Source organism: Amborella trichopoda, chromosome 10 (genome assembly GCF_054954075.1).
Source record: "Amborella trichopoda isolate Santa Cruz 75 chromosome 10, AtrichopodaSantaCruz75HAP2 v2.0, whole genome shotgun sequence".
Classification (NCBI taxonomy): Eukaryota; Viridiplantae; Streptophyta; class Magnoliopsida; order Amborellales; family Amborellaceae; genus Amborella; species Amborella trichopoda.
In genome coordinates, this window is record NC_142345.1 from 3,252,141 (window position 1) to 3,272,893 (window position 20,753).

Consider the following 20,753-nt stretch of genomic DNA (forward strand, 5'->3'; position numbering starts at 1 on the left):
ATCTACAGCACTGTCATTGTTTTGGTTTGACGAAGTTTTATTTATTGGTTTTTATGTTTCAGGTTTTCAAGTTTATTTGGAAGCGGTTTTCAAGAAATTATAACAAGTATGTGAACAGTAAGCTGTTGTAAGTTATTAAGGATTGTAAAATTCTATAATAATTTAAACAGAATAGTATGATTCCTATGAAGGGAACTATTGAGATATCAAGTACTATCCACTGGGCGTAACTAGTGTTACCTATCTTAATATTGAATAAAATTTTAAACTGCATAACAGGCAGACATTCATTCACACTAATTAGGCAGATATAGAAAATTACACTAGCATCTTTATTAATATTCACACCTTCTTACAAGATGAAAACAGAGAAAGTAATACAGAAAAGAGAAAGAAAGATAACAGGGAAATAAGAGTTTGAGAAGAGAAATAAAGATATTACATGAGAATCAGAGAAATAAAACAGAGAGGGATAAAGCAAAGCGGAAGAAGACAGAGGGAAATTTAGAATAAGAGACTTACTGAGTACATAAACAGTAACTGGAAAATAGTTTCCAGTGATGAGGGCAGTACGAAGGTAAATCTTTGATATTACAATCACACATAAGTAAGAGTAGGGTAAGAGAGAACCTGGTCTAGCTATGAGGGCGAAGATAGCTTCAGATAAGAACGGTATGAACTGTTGCAAAGGTTCGATTGTGAGAACAGGGTTGTTGAGGTTAAAGGTTCAGAGGTCTGGTTCAGGGTTCAGAGGTCTGTAAGAGTTCAAAGGTTTGTAAAGGTTCAGAGGTCTGAGAGGTTTGAAGGTAATGGTTCAAAGGTAAGGTAACAGGGTTAGGTTGCTGAATCTTAGGTGTAAAGATTCAGTAAAGGCTGCTGAGGCTTTAAGGTTGAGGAAGAGGTTCCAGGAGGCTCAGAGGTTGTCGAGGACTCAAAGGTTTCAGGAGGCTTAGGCTTGAAGATAAGAGAAGAGGTGAGAGGTTAGGCCCTGCCTTTCGGATGAGGAGGGGCTTCCTTCTTATAAGGCTCGAAGGGAATCTTTTGGGCTCAGATGGAACAGCTGGCAACGCCTAGTGGGCGAGAGAGGACAAAAAAGAGAGAGGGTGTCGGCAGAATGTGACAAAGGGGAGAGGACAGATTGTCGGCAAGATGCGGCAAAGGAGAGAGGATAGAGTGTCGGCAGGATGCGACAGAAGAGAGAGAGGACAAAATGTCGGTAGAAGGCGACAAAGAAGAGAGAGGTGCTAGTGGAAAAAACTACGAGCATAAGGGGATGCTCTTTGTACAAAAGGACAAAAAACAAAAAAGTAAAAGCATCTATGCACAGTGGCTCTTTTGGCCTTATTACAATTGGAGTACAATGTTTGGTGGGACCCTTGTTTGTCCCATATGATGTCTTGCTATTGTCGCTTATTGCTTCTGGATAGTGATATCATGGATGATGAATTCATGGTCTTTGGCTGAATTCTTCGGGATCATCCTCTTCCGGATCTGTCTCTTCTGGATCTGTTTCTTCTGGATCCTTCTGGCTGAGTTGGAGGTACCTATTGGTGTGCAGTGGAGAAGACTGAACTGTTTCTTCGGAAGATGTAGGTTTTCTTCCTGCTTCTGCAAAGATTTCTTTCATTTGTTTCTCCAGTTCTTCCTTAGAGGCATGTGGGTTGGTTTGAAGCATATTTCGAAGATAGGTTGGAAAGTCAAAAGAAGTGTTTGGAGTATTTGGGTTTTCCTGGTATATAGGTGCTTTAGGTGGTATCCTTTTTGGAGTGGCTTTGGTGATATCCATTTGAAAGATATCCCACCATTTTACAGAGATGGTTTTTCCCAAACGAGGGATGTATGTATAATCATTGGAAGTATTGGGTGATATGGTATAATCCCATTTCATAATCCAAGGGATTTGATACAAGGCCATAAAGTAAAGGTGAGTGTCAACTGAATTATTGATATTATTGTATTGTATAAATTGCTCCTGCAACTCCTTAAAAGCAGGAGGTAAAATCATAGCAGTTGATCCCCACACGAAATACCAGTTTTGAAACCAAGTGGGGAACCGTTCAAAAATTGGTAGCCGGAACTGTAAATACCAGCTATGAGTATTGTTAGGGTTTTGATAATAGAAAAATTTGTGCCAAGCTTCGATGTACTCAGCATATTTGAAATACTTATAAGAAAATTCAGGATTTTGTAATTTCTTTCCTTGTGCGGGATTAGAACCCCACTCAGTATAAGAAAGAAGTTTCTTTATCTGTACTTTTGAATAAGCTATGATTCGGGTATTCTGTTGGAAATAGTGGACAACAGAGATGGACCATGTTTCTATTATATGATTGGGAATATGATGTTGAGGAATTTCTTGTGGTTGATTGGCATTTTGTAATACCCATGATTGGGGTAGAATTATATCTGACCATTTTATGGTTTTTGGAACTATCATATTAGATTTTTCTATATTTGTTTGGAACAGAATTGTTTGATCTTTTTGATCAAGTTTTAAGATATTGGGACTTAATGTATTCATGACCTTATAGTATATTCTATAGACTATAGCAAGATTTTGTGAACCATGGACCATATTGAATCCATGTGTTTTGAGATTTATTGTCAATATATCTAGGATATTTGGGTCGGTTAAAGAAACAGAAAAATTAGGAAAACAGTTAAAATAGATTGGACCGCTACAGAGGCTAGATTCAACCATGCCTAGTAGAGAGTCAGTGAATATATTGTGTCTTGTATCTCTTAGGCATACAAGCACAGAAGTGTTCAACCCTAGTCGGGTCAAAGGTTTTACGGCTATTTGAATGAGGCCAATTTGTAAATATTTGTAATTATTTTCTTTATGTTTTTCTATTACTTTTTTCGAGAGTAGGTGAAAGTCTTCTTGATGTTGTGTTACTGGTAGACTTTCTTCTACAGTCTTGATGGCATAACCCATCTTGAGTTTTATTCTTTCTCTTGGTTTTATATTTCTCTTTTTTGTATTTTTTCTTCTTCTTTTTGATGTAGTCAGGCATATTTTTTCTATCTAAATAATAGCCAAATTGCTCACAGAAATCTCCAAGTTCTTTTTTCTTGGTGAGCTTTTGTTTATCTATTTGTCTTTTTAATTTCATATCAGTGCATAAGGCTAAACCTTCTGCACATATTTCTGCGGAGAGTTCTCCGAGTGTATATGATGAATATACTATTATTCCATTGTGTTTCTTGCGAAGTCTTTCTTTGACTTTTTCTGCAAATAGATATGGAAGGCCAGCTATAAATTTTTCCTTCCAATGATCTAGCTGGCAATCTTCTCGTATTAGAAGTCTTGAAAAAAATACATCTTTATACCATTTATAATGAGATAAAGTAGGACAGCGTAGGTTAGAGAGCAGATCTTCTGATCTTGCTGCTAGTAATGAGGTACTGCCTACAAAATGTAGAGTGATCATACATATCAAGGTATTGACAGCGTCACTTTCTATATATATTACTTCTTGATTTTGTTCATTTCTTCCAGTCCATTGTCTGGTATTATTCAATATTCTTTGTTTAGTATCGTCGTCTACATAAAAATCCCACCATCCCCTTAACCATCCTGTAAATCCATTTACTATTGCTTTGGCAACTTCTTGATCATGGTTGCCTGCCATTTTATTTGCAGAGGCATACATGGTCATATGTCTCATGACATCTAATATTTTTAGTTCTGATAGACCATTGATTTGCCATTTGACTATAGATCTTCCGGAATAAGATACTGCCTGTTGTATTGAATCTTCTTCCATTTGAATGTCAACAAGAGTAGGTCTCTTATGATAGGGTAAGGCTGTTATGGGTTTCCAATATTTGCCATAAGCTATTTTGTTGATGGTATCCATTAAAGGTGCAGTATCCATAAATGCTTTTTCCTGATTTTGGATTGTATCTTCTATTATAGGTTCTTCCTCTGTGAGCATCATTGTTTCATGCTCAGGTATGACAGCTTTACCTTTGTCAGATGACTCAGGTATTTGGGAAGTGATGGTTGGTGGAGGAATATTGATTTGAGATGAAGGTACTCCTTTCAGATCTAGTTGGGATAATTTTGAAATTAATTTATCCATAAGGGATTTATTATTTTCTCCAATGTGGAATTAGTTCTTATTTAACTCAGGAGGTGGTTTAAATAATACTGATTTAGGAATGGGAGATATAATAGATGTTTCTTTGGATACTATTCTCTCTATCCTTTCAGTTTGCTTTCCAAGAGATTGTAAATATAGGTTTGTATAATTATTCTGCTCTACAATATGAGGTATGTATTCCTGTTTTTTATTTATTTCTTTAAGTATGGCTTTGTATGGTGTAGCCACTATATCATAGAAGGATGAGGAGTGTACAGGTTCATTCTTTTTTGGAATGCCTACTTTAAGTATAATACTTTTCTCAGGTGGATGTGTACTAGCTGTTGTAGTACCATCAGTACTTATATATGTTTTCTCCTCTATTGTTTGAATTTTATTGAATGAGGGAATAGTAATGTTTTTCTCTAAACACATATCCTTTAGCCAATGAAAAAATCCTATATTTAATCTTTCTTTGTGTAAGAACTTATTATATTTTTTATGTAGTAATTCCAGTAGTCTAGGTGGCTGAAATCTTTTTAAATACCATTCTCGGATATTTTTGTTTTCTTCTGATAAATAATCTTTTGTAATAAAAGCTTTATTTAATTTTCTTTGTTTTCTTTCTAGCTTGGCTGCTAGATAGGCTGCTATATATTCTTCTGAATATTGATTATTATTTATATCATCCTCAAGTTGTAATGTACAAACTTGGAAATCTTGTAATTCTTCTATACTGGGTTCAGTATTAGAAGTTGTGGGGTGAGATTTTGATGTATATGTTGGAATTACAATATTATCTCTAGTCCTGTGTGTTCCTTGAAATTGTATGTTTGAATTGGATGAAGAAGGATGACTAGGAGGAGGAGGTAATATGATAACGTTTGGGTTGTGAGAAATTGATTTCCTACTTGGTATGTTCTGTTTACTATTTCTCTTCCTATTAATGTCAATAACATCTTGTACTTGTAAATTTGTATTTTGAAATTGTATTTCTATAGACCAACACATTAAACATATAAATACATTTATCCATGCTGTAAGCCAAGCAGGCTTAGTTGTTTCTGCCAAAAAGATCACACTTTTCAAAACCAATATTAGGTTTTTAGGCCACATGATTCATCATGGCACTATTATCCCAATAGACAGATCTATAAGCTTTTGCTGATAAATATATATATATATATATATATATATATATATATATATATATATATATATATATATATATATATATATATATATATATATATATATATATATATATATATATATATATCCTTTTCGCTTTGTCTCTTTCAATTGTTTTATGCAAGTGCATAACCACTAAGAGAGAGATTTCGGGGCGCAGACCTGATTCATGTTTTTTAATAAAAATAATAGTGTTTTTATATTATGTTATTTAATTAACAAAATGGGTCTCGAGGCCAAAAGAAATCCTTATATCACATATGTCATTTACTTTCTGGTAATTAATTCTATTCTTTGCTGATCAATTCTTTTTTACAATAAATCGTGGTCGATTAATTACCGGAAAGGGTGTGGTTTGTATCACTCTTAAAAAATGGTTGGTATAAATATAATGCTGAGGCCTTAAACAATTAAAGCACGACGCACCTTCAAGATATTGTTTTAATATTAAAAACGATTTTGGGTTTGATAATCTATTTTCATCTCTAATTATAAAATTTATAAGTTCAAAAATAATGTAGATCGAGTAGTCAATACACACTTGAAATTTTTAAAAAATGATAGTCTAAAAAATTCATTAGAAGATGAATTATTTCCATGACTGAAATCTATTTTTTTTTCTCATGTCCATTCAACTTAGAGGTCGAGATGATCGATTTGAGGATTACTTTAGATACTGAAAGTTATTGCATTTTCAAATTTTCATTTACGTGACCCTAAACCAACACATCAATGGAAACTTTATCCAAAAATTTATTATGAAGCACGAGGTGTCAAGTTTTGACCATTATTTTTCAACGGCATGTAAGCTATGCTCACATGAGAGCATATTGTGCACTTGTAATCCTTACTCTTTTAAGTACTTGGATCTCAAAGTTTCGGATCCAATCAATAATCAGCAAAAATGAATTATTTTCAAAATAAATTTAGATTTTGAGTTTTTTTTTTTTTTGCTATATTAAAGAGGATGCTTACTCAAAATTAGGGTCTGAAAAGTAATCTAGTGTTAAAGTGGAAAAAGTCTATGTAAAACCTTGTATTATAAAAGTAAGGTGCATCTTAAAAATCAAGTAGAAAAGACTGTCCCAAAGTTTGACAATCTTATAATTGATCATACGGATCTCGAGATATATGAATATAAGGGAGGAAGGAGGGGGAGATTTTAAATCCTAAATATTGTGCATCGTATAATACGGATCTCGAGATATATGAATATAAGGGAGGAAGGAGGGGGAGATTTTAAATCCTAAATATTGTGCATCGTGTAACAATTATGTGGACTATCTATTTTCAAGATTTTTTAAGAGGTGGGGGGGATTTTAAATCCTAAATATTGTGCATTGTGTAACAGTTATGTGGACCATCTATTTCCAAGATTTTAAAATATTTATAGATCTATTCGATCTGCATCGCTTTTAGAATTTAGAATTTTATAATTAGGATTGAACATGAATTTTCAAACTCTCATAAAGTCTTCAACACTAAAATTAAATCTTTTGGTAAAATTCAGAGATGCCCCTTATATATAAGGGAAATGACCTTGTGAGACCCTCCCACATCCATGTTTATCGGATCCCAAAGAATCACCATTAAATTTGGCACAGATATCTAAAAAAGTCAAGTACCACACCCATGTGACAACTTTTTTTACATATCTGTGCCAAATTTAATGGTGATCATTTGAGGTCCTGAGTGTGGAAAGGTGATCATTTCTCTATATATAATATAACATGGACATCTTGTATAAGGGAAAAAATGAAGAGCCTGCTTTCCGTACGAGAAATTTTTGAATTTTTGGAACCCCAATCTTAGCCTTTTTCTTTTGGGAAACTATGCAATAAGACCGTTAAATTTAGACACAAAAATACCAATCCCATATCCATGAATGCCAAATGACTAGTTTAGTGACTCCGAAATTTTGGGTCTCGAAAACCAAAATGGTTCGATTAGCACGAGTGTCTCCCCACGAGGACTAAACGTTATGAGCACCACATCATTAGCCCTGATTAAGGTTTAAAAAAACGGAAAGAAACGGATTGATGATCTAGATCGGCCACTTCAAAATCATGTTCAATCCGTGGATCGGGAATCCGGATCAGAGAATTGGCCGGCCCCAGCCTCAAAAAATTTCCAAAAAAACACAATAATTTTTCAAAAATCAATTTTTTAGTTTTTTTTTTAGATAGTGGCAATTACGTTCTAGTTATATCTTATTGTATCAAAAGTGTAAATACTGAGAGTCTGTCTTATGTTAAGTGTTTATTATTTATTAAGTTTCATTTTATAATTAAAATAAAATTTAAAATGCAACTCATGAATATCAAATGTATTTCTATAACTCAATTTATTTTTTATTTTTATATTAACTTATGACAATTAAATGTATCTCTCATCTCTCATTTAGTGGAATAGGTTGTTAGTGGAGAGAAAAAAAAAAAAATTTACTCAAATTGATTGTTTTTAAAAATGAGAGAGGAGAGAAAAGAAATATTCCCACATTGGGACTTAAGGCATCCTACCGAACTTCAATCAACACGTATGGGACAAATATGGTTTCACGTGGGCAAACGGGAGGCTTGTCTACGAAAAATAATGTTTTGGGTGCAGTGCATACGGATGCATCGTAGCTGCATATCTAAGGTGCACCGTTCAAATTTTATCATGTTATATAATTTTGATGTAACATGTTTTAAGATTATCTCAAAATTTATTTTTATATCTAATTATAAAATTTTAAATTTAAAAAATGGTTAAAATCAAATAGATTTATAAACATATCAAAATCTTAAAAATAGACGGTGTAGATAATATGTTGTAAAATATACTATTTTTGAGACTTAAAATAATTTTATTTTTTATGGTCATACATCTCGATTTCGAGATGATCAATCAAAGGGTTTTTCAACATTAAAACTACCTTTTTCGATGGATTTTTGAGGTGCATCCGTAGTTTTACATTATAAGGCTGCATCCTTACATAAACTTTTTCCAAATGTTTTAGAGTTTTAAATTAGAAAAATTGTTTCATGTGGGCTGGACTGCATTTCTACATATGCAGTCCAAAAAGTGTATAGCATCCATCTTAAAAATGGATACAAGTAGGTGTTCCATCTAAAAACAATAAAAACTAACGGTATCCAAATGTTTGCTTACTAGAATTATTATTTTTAGTTTTAAAATTATTTATTTTTTCATATTCATGATCTCCATGTTTGATACTATATGTCTTTAAAAATTAAGTCTTAAAATCCATCTTAAAAATAGATTTATGAAGAAGCCCGTATTTCTACATATTCGGGCTTGGCTGCATAGAAACCAGGTCCTTTAAATAATGGAGTGGACATTTCAAATCAGCAATGAAAAAATATTTAAAAAATAAATTTGGACATTTCAAATAAGCAAAATAAAAGGGAAAAGTTTATACAGGGCCGAGGCTCTAAACAATCCAATCAGAGCCTACCTTAAAAATTTCACTAGAATAGATTGTTTTGATGCCCAGATATCATCAAATTGATCATCTCGACGTCAAGATGCATGGACATGAGAAAAAATGGATTTCAAGTTGTAGAAATAGTGCATTTTGTGATGTATTTTTGGGCGGTTAATTTTCAAGTTTTCATAGATATGTATATCTACACTATTTTTGAAGCTTTAAACTTTATAAATAAAGATGAAAGTATATTTTACAACTATCACAAAAATTTCCAATGTTAAAATTGTGAATAGATATGGCAAATCTACAGATATGGAAAATCTACATATATGACAAATTTCTACATAGAAACTGTATCCTACGGTTTTAGTAAGTATTGGTTGTACAATCTCTATAAAAATATCATTGTATTGTAATATGATTGTACAACCAATACTTACTAATAATATTTTTATAGAGACTGTACAACCAATACGTACTAATGATTTTTTTACAATACAATGATATTTTTATAGAGATTGTACAACCAATACTTACTAAAAGTGTAGGATATAGTTTTTATGTAGAGATTTGCCATATGTGTAGATTTGTCATATTTGTTCCTATTTCTGTTAATATTAACCACATTTCTCGACACTAACTGAAGGTAGGCTCTAATTTGATTGTTTAGGGCATGGGCTCCATACAAACCGCACCCAAAATGAAACGACACATAATATATGAGCCGCTCCTTCCTCCCCATATAGAGGGAGAGCACATCCCAACAACTAGAGAGAAATTGAGGGAAAAAGAAAAGATTATGAACCAATCTTCTTCTGTATCCTATTCCTAACTAGTAACTTCTCACCAGTGCCAAGATCTCTCTTCCCATCAGCTCAAAGCTCTCTTTCTCTCTCTCTAGCCCTGTTTGCTTAGAAAGAGAGAGAGTGTGTGTGAGATAGTAAGAGAGACATAAATGAGCCACTTTTCTTGATATATTCTTTCCTACTTCTTCAACCCATCAAGCTCAAACTCGGATCCTTCCTCTCCATCCTAAACACCACTACAAACCGAGAGAGAGAGAAACCCCAAAAAATCTACACAGAAAGAGTGAGAAAAAACAGAGTCTTGACAATGGTTATGGAGAGGCTAAAGAGCATATGCGTGTGTGATTGGGGCCGGACCCTCGGGCCTCGTCGCGGCTAGAGAGCTGAGAAAGGTGGGCCACTCAGTGGTGGTTCTAGAGCAAAACCATGAAGTTGGTGGGACTTGGCTCTATAACCCTAACATAGAAGAAGAAGAAGCCTTAGGGAAAGGAAGCATCCTTAAAGTCCATAGCAGTCTGTATGCTTCTCTAAGGTTGGTCTCACCTAGAGAGCCAATGGGTTACTCAGACTTTCCATTTGTGGCAAGAAAAGGCAGAGATGGAAGGAGATTTCCAGGCCACCATGAGTTGCTCTTGTATCTCAAGGATTTTGCAGACCATTTTAGAGTGAGAGAGTTGATAAGATTCAACACCAGGGTTGATTATGTGGGGATGGTGGATTTTGCCAAATTTGGAAAGAATTGCAGGTGGGTTGTAAGATCAAGAGGGAGGAAGGATGAGAAGGTGAGTGAAGAGGTGTTTGATGCTGTGGTTGTGGCCACAGGCCATTATTCTCAGCCTACGTTGCCCAACATCACAGGTATGTTTCTCTCTCTCTCTGGAACATTTCCAGGTTGCTTCTCTCCCTAAAGTAGTTTTCCTTTTCATTTACTATACTTGCCTTGGTGGCTCTAATTTATATTTAGGAAAGGAGATGTATCTAACGAGTTATTTCCTTGTGGGACAGGATGCTCGCAATTAATCTTGATTGACGGGTTCATTAGTCCATTGACCAAGCTCAAAATTCAAAAAAGAAAATTTTTCGAATTTTGCAATACACCCAAGCTATTAGATTTCACATTATATTGTTATAAATAATTGCAACTATTTTATACTAAAGGTAAATGGTCTCCTCATATACAATTTCTTTAGAAAAAATTAACTCAACAATAATAATAATATCAACAAAAAAGATGATTATGATGTTAGAAAACCTTCCGGCAGATCATTTGGACTCTCAAATATATGGATATGCATAAAAGAGGAACTTTTAAGTCTTAAATATAGTGAATTCGATAATGCTAGACCATTATTATTATTATTATTATTATTATTTTTTGATAATGTCCAAAATTTTATTAATCAAAAAAGGTTACCAGAATGCTAAACAAAAGCAATATAAAAAATAAAAAGAGAAGAAAAGTCACACACCCCTTTGCATACGCGTATGCTATATCATTTGCCTCCCATCAGTAACATCTCTCCAATATCCAGGCTTCCATCTACAGTGATCTCAATCTCGAGGGTCGCCTTCATATCTTAGAACACTAACTAATCACATTTAAAGAATCACTTTCGATAATGCAAGGAGATCGGATATTCTAACTCTTCAGTTTATTCAATTCTTGAATAACTGCTAATAATTTTGCCTCATTCATTGTGATTTCTCCGCAAGGCCCCGCAAAGCAGAACATGATGTTTCCATTCGAGTCTCATGCAACCCCCCCTAATCCAGCTGGCCCCGGGTTCCTATAAGAACTGCCATCAATATTCAGTTTTACACTCCCTACATCCGGCGCTACCCACCTACCTTTAGGTCTACTTTTGATATTATTATGCAACACGAGGTTCCTTATATTAACTTCAAACCCTTCCTTTGTTACCGAGAACCAACTTTATAAAGTGTACGTAATCCTTCGTTTCACCATTTCATCTTCAAACAACAATCCTTCAAACACTCGGCCATTTCTTTCCAACCAAATTTCCCAAAGCACTGCTGCCCTCCCAATCTGAAATATTATACTCCCAACTTTCGGCAGTCCGTCAAAACACGGCTGATCTATAAGATGCATATGGCTTTGAGATATGGGACCACTAACTCCCAGCATTTGGAAGAACCAACACCATATTCCATGAGTCAAAGAACAGTGAATGAATAGAGGATCGCCATTCTCATCACTTTCTTTACATAAAAAAATAGATATTAGTGGTTGTTCTACCTCTCTTCATCAAGAAAACCTTTATATAAGGTTGCAATCATAAAATGTAGAACTACGGATGCACCTCAAAATTCCATCGGAAAATGTTGTTTTGATGTTGAAAACTCATTTAATCGATCATCTCAACATCGAGATGTATGACTATAAAAAAAAAAAGGATTTTGAGTCCCATAAATAGTGCATCTTACAATACATTTTCTAGATCGTTCATTTTCAAGATTTTCATATGTTTATAGATCTACTTAATTTTAACTATTTTTGGAGTTTAAAATTCTATAATTAGATATGAAAATAGATTTTGAGATAATCTTAAGAATATTTTACATCAAAATTATGTGTTATGATAAAATTTGAAGGTGTGCCTTAATTGGTTTGTTTAAGATTGCAACCTAATGGAAACCACACCCAATTATCAATGGTTCGAGACTTACCTTGAAATAGTACCCACAAGAAGAGTTTTACGTTCTATGGTAAATATTGCTGACAACCCTTCGATTTCATCTAATAATATCATGAACAGCAAAGACTAAGCATTCTTTACCACAAAACACCCATCATGTCGGTTTTCCCACACCACTTCGTCCAGTACTCCTATGAAGATTTTTACTCCTTCAAGTCGATGTAGCAGCTCCGAGTATTGACCACTTATTTTCAAGCTTTTCAAGTACTTGTAAATCTACTTGATATGCAGCATTTACTCCCCCTAAAATTTCCAACATGAAAACTAAAACTACACCGTCTAGTGAAGCTTGAAGATGCGTCACTTCGATTGTTTGAAGTAGAAGCCTTATATGAAATCACCTTTTTTGTTTTGTCCTCCTGGTGTTTCGCTAATTATTTTATAGAAACTAAACTCTTACGGCAACACTATATATATATATATATATATATATATATATATATATATATATATATGAAAAAAAGTTTTGTACGTCCATGTGCATACCGCTACAGTTAATATTTAACGGTCCAGATTGAATCTGAGCCAATCTGATGGTCATAGTTGTCTGGCAGTGTTTGAATTTAAATTTTTTTTCTACAAATCAGAATGATCTGAAATTTGGAGCGTGTGTATATCTTAGTGAGACACACCTAATAAAAATATAAAAATAATAATTTTAAAAACTATTGACCAAAATACCCCTGAAACTTTTTGGGGGTATTTTGATCAATTTATTTCATGTAAATTTTTTTTTATACATTTTTTTTTGATTCGCCTATTTTTATGAACACACGTTTACAATTTCAAATCATTCCGATTTGTATAAAAAAAATGAAAAATACAGCACTATTGGACATCCGTGATCGTCAGATCGGCCTAGATTCAACCTGGGTAGTTCGGCGTAGCGATACACGCATCTTCCGATATATATATATATATATATATATATATATATATATATATATATATATATATATATATATATATATATATATATATATATATATATATATATATATGTGTGTATGGAAAAATTTTATGTACCCCCATGTGCGTGATGCTACAGTAAATGCCCAACTGCCCAGATCGAATATGGGTCAATCTGATGCTCACGATTATTCGAAAGTGTTTGAATTTTTTTTTTTTTTCTACAAATCGGAATGATTTGAAATTTGGAGAGTTTGTACATCTTAGTGAGCGCACTTCATATAAATAATAATAATTCGTGAAAAAAATATTGATCAAAATACCCTTGAAACATTTTGAGGGTATTTTGGTCAATTTATTTCTTGTAAACTATTTTCTTGATATTTTTTCGTAGATTCGCCTATTTTTTATGAACACACTTTCCAAATTTCAGATCATTCTGATTTGTAGAAAAAAAATAAAACATAAAACACTACCGAACAATTATGATCGTCAAGTCGACCCATATTCGATCTGGGCCTTTCGACGTTTAGTGTAGCAGTACACGAATCAGCGTACAATAGCATCTTCCTATATATATAATACTACGCGACGCCTATAAGCGAAAATGAACAATGATTTCACCTATGTTCATCACCGTCCAAAGTTCATCGTACGGTCACAGTTGTCCGGTAGTGTTTCAAATTTCATTTTTTTCTACAAATCGAAATGATTTGAAATTTAGAGAATTTCTTCATAAAAAATAAAATACTCTAATAAAAATATAAAAAAAAATAATTCGTAAAATATAAATTGACCAAATACCTTAAACTTTATAGGAGTATTTTGATCAATTTATATTTTATAAAATATTTTTTTCATATTTTTATTAGGTGTACCTCACTATAATGTACATACATTCCAAATTTCAGATCATTCTAATTTATAGAAAAAAAATGAAAATTGAAATACTACCAGACAATCGTGACTGTGCGATGAACTTTGGACAACGATAGCATAGGCGAAATCACTGTTCATTTTTGCCTATAGGCATTTTCGGCTATAGGCATTGGGAAGACTATGGAAAATACTAAGATTAACCCACTAACTCATATGAACAGTCCAGATTGAATCTAGGTCGATCTGACGGTCACGACCTCATTTTGTGTTTTGAATTTTAATTTTTTTTGTACAAATTCAAATAAATTGAAATTTTAAACATCCATTCTTTTCATCAAGGGGCATCTAATAAAAAAAATTTAAAAATAATTGACAAATGATAAATTGATAAAAATGCCCCCAAAATATTTCAGGGGTATGTTTATCAATTTATTTATTTCAAATTACTTTTTTGATATTTTTATTTGATTCTCCTATTTTTTAAGAATACACATCTAAATTATCAAATTATTTGGATTTGTAAAGAAAAATTAAAATTAAAATACGAAATGAAGTTCTGACCGTCAGATCGGCCCAACGACCCAGAAATAGGGTAGACCAGCAATAAATTTTTCTTTCCAGTGGTCTAGTTGACAATCTTCCCTTATTAATAATCTTGAGAAAAAGACATCCTTATACCATTTGTAATGAGATAATGTACGACAACGAAGATTAGAGAGTAGATCTTCTAATCTTGCTGCTAATAATGTTGTACTACCTACAAAATACAGTGTAATGGTATATATTAAGGTGTTTACTGCATCACTTTCGGTATAAATTATTTCTTGATTTTGTTCATTCCTGACGGTCCATTGTCTTGTATTAGTCAGGATTCTATTTTTGGTTTCATCGTCAACATAAAAATCCCACCATCCTCTTAACCAGCCAGTGAATCCATTAACTATTGCTTTAGCAACTTCTTGGTCTGGATTTCCTGCCATTTTGTTTGCAGAAGCAAACATTGTCATGTGTCTCATGACATCTAATATTTGTAGTTCAGATAAACCATCTATTGTCCAATTGACTATGGATCTTCCTGAATATGACACAACTTGTTGTATAGCATCTTCTTCAAGTTGGACGTCAACAAGTGTAGGTCTTTTATGATATGGTAAAGCTGTAATGGGTTTCCAATTTTTTCCATAAGCTATTCTCTTTATATCAATAGGTGTAGTATCCATAAAGGCATTTTCTTGGTTTTGTATGGTATCTTCTATAATTGATTCTATTTCTTCCTGGAGCATCATTGTTTCATGCTTTGGTATTTTAGACTTTCCTTTATCTGACGATTCTAGTAATGGACTAGGTATAGTTGGTATAGGAATACTGATTTTGGGAGAAGGAATTCCTTTTATGTCTAATTGAGCTAATTTAGCTATTAACTGATCCATTAAAGTTTTATTATTTTCACCAATATGGAATTTATTTTTATTTAATTCTGGAGGTGGTTTAAACAGAACTGCTTTAGGAAGGGAAGGGGTTACCTCCTTTGAAACGAGTATTTCTATTCGTTCTGCCTGTTTTCCTAAAGACTGCATATATAAATTAGTATAATTGTTTTGTTCCACAATATGAGGAATAAGTTCTTGTTTTTTCCCTAATTCTTTGGGCAAAACTTTATATAGTGTGGCAATTATATCATATAATGACTGTGGTGGTTCTCCTTTATTTGATGGAGTTACTCCTTTGAGTATTATACTTTTTTCAGGAAGGTGTGTACTAGCAGTAGTAGTACCATCCGTGCTAATATATGTTTTTTCTTTTAGAGTTTGAAGATTAGCGAATGAAGGAATATTTATTTTATATTGGACTACATATTTCTTTTAACCATATAAAAAATCCTTTTGTTTCTCTTTCTTTTTTGAGAAATTTGTTGTATTTTTTATGAAGTAATTCTATTAATCTTGGTTGAAAGGTTTGAAGATACCATTTCTTAATATGTTGATTTTCTAAAGAAAGATAATCTTTTTTCAGATAATCAATATTAATTTTCTTCTTTTTTCTTTCTAATTTAACGGCTAAATATGCTGCTATATACTCATCATCATATGTGTTATTAGTATTTATTTCTTCCTCTATTTTATCTTCTATTTGTAATGTAAGTATTTGGAATTCCTCTATATTGGTTCAGGAATATATGTAGGAAGAACTACATGATCAGCCGTTCTTCTTACTCCTTGTAATTGGAAGTCTGAAGATGGTGTTGGTTGGGAAGAAGAAGAAGGAAGTATAATAACATCGGGAGTTGTATGATAGGATTTTCTAGCAGGTATTAATGGTTTTCTATTTCTTTTCCTGTTAATATCTATATCATCTTTAACTCTAGATTGTTGAAATTTTATTTCAATATTTCCATCTGAATGTTCAATTATTTGGTTTGGAATATTATTTCTAGGTGCTTCTTGGGGTTGGTTTACATGTTGTAATGCCCAAGACTGAGGTAGAATAATATCTGACCAATTAATTGTTTTGGGTACAATTGTATGTGATTTTTCTATATTTGTTTGAAATAATATAGTCTGATCTTTTTTATCAATTTGCATAATATTAGGACAGAGAGTATTCATTACTTTGTAATAAATTCTGTATACTATTGCTAAATTTTGAAAACCATGCATCATATTGAATCCATGAGTTTTTAAATTGATAGATAATATATCTAATATGTTTGGATCTGTTAAAGAAACAGAAAAATTTGAAAAACAATTAAAGTATATTGGTCCACTACATAGGCTGGATTCAACCATACCTAGGAGTGAATCTGTGAAATTATTGTGTCTTGTATCTCTTAGGCATACAAGCACAGAAGCATTTAACCCTAGTCAAGTTAAAGGTTTGATGGCTATTTAAATTAACCCAATGTGTAAATATTTATAATTATTTTCTTTATGTTTTTCAATAATTTTTCTTGAGAGTAGTTGAAAGTCTTCTTGATTCTGTGTTACAGATAAACTTTCTTCTACTGTTTTTACAGTATAGCCTAATTTGAATTTAAATGATCCTTTTTTATAAATATCTTTTATTGGTACCTTAGGAATATTTCAATTTTGGATATGATCTTCAATATCATTTATAATAATCTGTTTCTTATTTTTAACCCTTAATGTCTGAGGTTGAGTTGCAGTATTACCTTTAAGATTTCTAATTAAATTTGCCATCTGTAGGTTGCGGATAATGACAATCTGGACGATCAAGGGTCCAGCGTGTTCCCCTAAGCGGCTCTTCCTGGCCTTGGCAGGTATTTTGCATAGACTTGTCCTTTCGTCTCTTGCCTTAACTCTCAGACCAACTTTCTTAGATGTAAATTTAAGTAGGTTTCTACAGTAATATTGTAACTTTTTACTCTTAACAGTTTTCTATTGTACTGTTTGGCTCTGATACCAAAACAGGCCAAGATCTCCAGTAAAATCTTATATATTTGATTAGAGTAAATATGTGAATAGTAAACTGCAGTAAAATCTTATATATTTGATTAGAGTAAATATGTGAATAGTAAACTGTTATATTTGACTATTTCTTGTAAAATTTTGTAAAAATTTAAACAAAAGAGAATTATGCAGATTAAAGGAATAATTGAAATATCTAGGACTAACCACTGTGTGTGGTTAAAATCTCCTATTTGAAAACTAAACAATATTTTGAATTACATTAATATTTCATCTAACAATCTGTAAAAATACAAGCAACAAATGGTATTCAAACTGATACGAATTATCCTGATACAAACTGTATTCAAACTATTACAAGCTGATTACAAAGAGAACTATACAATAACACACTTACTGTTTACATATGCAATAACTGGAAAATAGTTTCCAGTGCTGAGGGCAATAGGAAGGAAGAAAATGCAGATTGCAATCACACATGCTGTTAAAAAAATAAGGAGGAGAGATAGAACCTGGTAGGTAAAATAAATTAGGAAGCTATGAGGTCAGGATAGCTTGTTGGATGATGAAGTATCTTCGGGCAGAAGAGAGAGAAGAAGGGGAAAACAGAGAAGAAAAGAGAGAAGAGGGAGAGTAGTAGAGCGGAGCAGAGCTAAGGAGAAAAGCTCTGAGAGGCTTGAGATCTGCGAACTGGCTTGCGGCCTTCGAACTGGTTTACGACCTGAGGTCTGAATGAGAGGAGGCCTCCTCTTATATAGAAAAGGTTGCTTCGTGATGAAGCAAAGGAGTGATAAGACCGAAAGGGGGAGAGGACATAAAGTAAAAGCGGAGAAGACATAAAGTAAAAGCAAAAAAGGAAAAAGACGAAAAAGAGAAAAGATGATGCTTAAAAAAGCATCATGTACAGTGACTTTTTTGTTTCTTATAGAAGTGGTCACAGTAAAAAGCATCTTTGAACAGTGGCTTTTTGTCTTCTTCTGTCCGTGGTGATGGTGAAAGGGCATCTTTGTATAGTATGTCGGTAGCTTCTGTTGGTGGCTTTTGTCTTATATGTCGGTGGCATAGTAAAAGTATCTTGGTATGATCTGTGTATGTAGGTGAGGTACTGTGGAACATCTTTTAGGGTCTTTGGCTGAACTCATCTGGGTCTTCTTCTTCTGGGTCGATTTCCTCTTCTGGATCTGCTTCGTCAAGTTGTAAATATTGATTGGTGTGCAATGGTGAGGATTGTACGGTTTCATCTGATGAAACCGGTTTTCTGCCTGCTTCTGCGAAGATCTCTTTCATTTGTTGTTCTAGCATCTCTTTAGAAGCATTTGGGTTAGATTGGAGCATATTTCATAGGTATGTAGGAAAGTCAAAGGAAGTATTGGCTGTATTATGGTCACTTGGACTTGGGTGAGATATAGGTTTTTGTGGAGGTATCCTTTTGAGAATGATGGTTGTGGGATCCATATTAAAAATATCCCACCACTTAACTGAGATGGTTTTGCCCAGTCTGGGAATGTAGATATGGTCAGCTGTATTATTGACAGAGATAGTATATTCCCATTTCATAATCCATGGGAGTTGATATAAGGCCACAAAGTAAAGGTGATTGTCAATATCATTATTGCTATTATTGAATTTCACAAATTGTTCCTGCACTTTTTGGAAAGCAGGAGGTAAAATTGAAGTGGTTGATCCCCAAACTAAAAACCAATTTTTAAACCAGTTGGGGAATCATTCAAAAACAGGTAATCGAAACTGGATATACCAGCTATGAGTATTGTTTGGATTTTGGTAATAAAATATTTTATGCCAAGCCTGTATGTATTCGGCGTATTTGTAATATTTGTATGAAAAATCGGGGTTGTGTAATTTCTTTCCTTGAGCGAGATTGCATCCCCACTCATCATAAGAAAGTAGTTTCTTAATTTGGACTTTGGGGTAAGCAATGACTCGAGTATTCTGTTGGTAGTAATGGACAACAGATATAGATCCTGTTTCCATGAGAATTGCTTCATAATATTCTCTGGTTTTGACTCCATTGGTTGGATTTAAATGATTTATCAAATATAATGGAGCAAGCTTGATGCGGTCCGTATTTATGTGATGGTCATCAATGGTGATGTCCATAAGGTAGGCTCGTTCAATGTATGAAGACCTAGGCAAATTAGGCCTTTGATTGGATTTGGATTGTGCTTGAGAATAAGCAGGAGTAGAAGTATTAGCTTCAGGGTAAGTAATTTGGTGAATAGGAGAATTGGAAGGTGAAAGGGTTTCCAAAGGCGGGAATTCACCTTCAAAGGGTATTATATTCAGTGGGCGTTTGTCGTTGCGAGAATTGCTACGAGAACTCATGGAATTAGGTGGAGATGATAGAGTAGTATTCTTTCTATTAGCTTCAAAGAGCTGTAGTGCAAGTGAAAGTGGTGATTCTTCATATATATATATATATATATATATATATATATATATATATATATATATATATATATATATATATATATATATATATGGAAAATACTGAGATTAGCCCGCTTGCTCATATGAACATAAGAGCCCAACGATCCATATTGAATCTGGGCCGATCTGACGATCACGACCTCATTTCTTATTTAATTTTAATATTTTTTCTACGAATCCAAATAACTTGAATTTTTAGGTTTGTGTTCTTCAAAAATAGGATAATGTAATAAACACATAAAAAAAATAATTTGTAAAAAAAATAAATTCATCAAAATACCCCTAAAAAGTTTTGGGGCTATTTTGATCAATTTATTTTTTACGAATTATTTTTTAAATATTTTTATTAGATGTGCATTGATGAGAAGAATAGACGCTTATAATTTCAAGTTATTTGGATTTGTAGAAAAAAAATTAAAATTCAAACACGAAATAAAGTCATGACCGTTAGATCGCGCAAATTCAATCTAGACCGTTGAACTCATATATTCATATGAGCTAATGGGCTAATCTCAACATTTTTCTATATATATATATCATGCACACAAATGTAAATTCTGGACCCTTCTCTCTTATGCACACAGTTAAATTGTGGACACATGAGCAGCAAAATTAATCTTCACTTAAGAACTCTCTCTCTCTCTATAGGAATGGATTGATGGAGAAGGAAGCAAATCCATAGCCACATCTACAGGATCCCGGACCCATATCTCAACCAAGTAATGTGTACAAAACAATCCCACTCGTTCAGTATTGTATGGCGACTCACACTTGCAACATGTGTGTGTCGGAGAGAGAGAGGATAGAGAGTGTGTGTGGATCACACGTGATTATAAAAATGCGCCAAAAATGGTTAC

The 20,753-nt window shown here is 33.2% G+C and overlaps 1 pseudogene; it reads left to right on the forward strand.

Moving 5' to 3' along the window:
• Positions 1-560: 560 nt before the first annotated feature.
• LOC105420993 (flavin-containing monooxygenase FMO GS-OX-like 9) overlaps positions 561-20,753 on the forward strand; it is a 36,320-nt pseudogene continuing 16,127 nt past the window's right edge.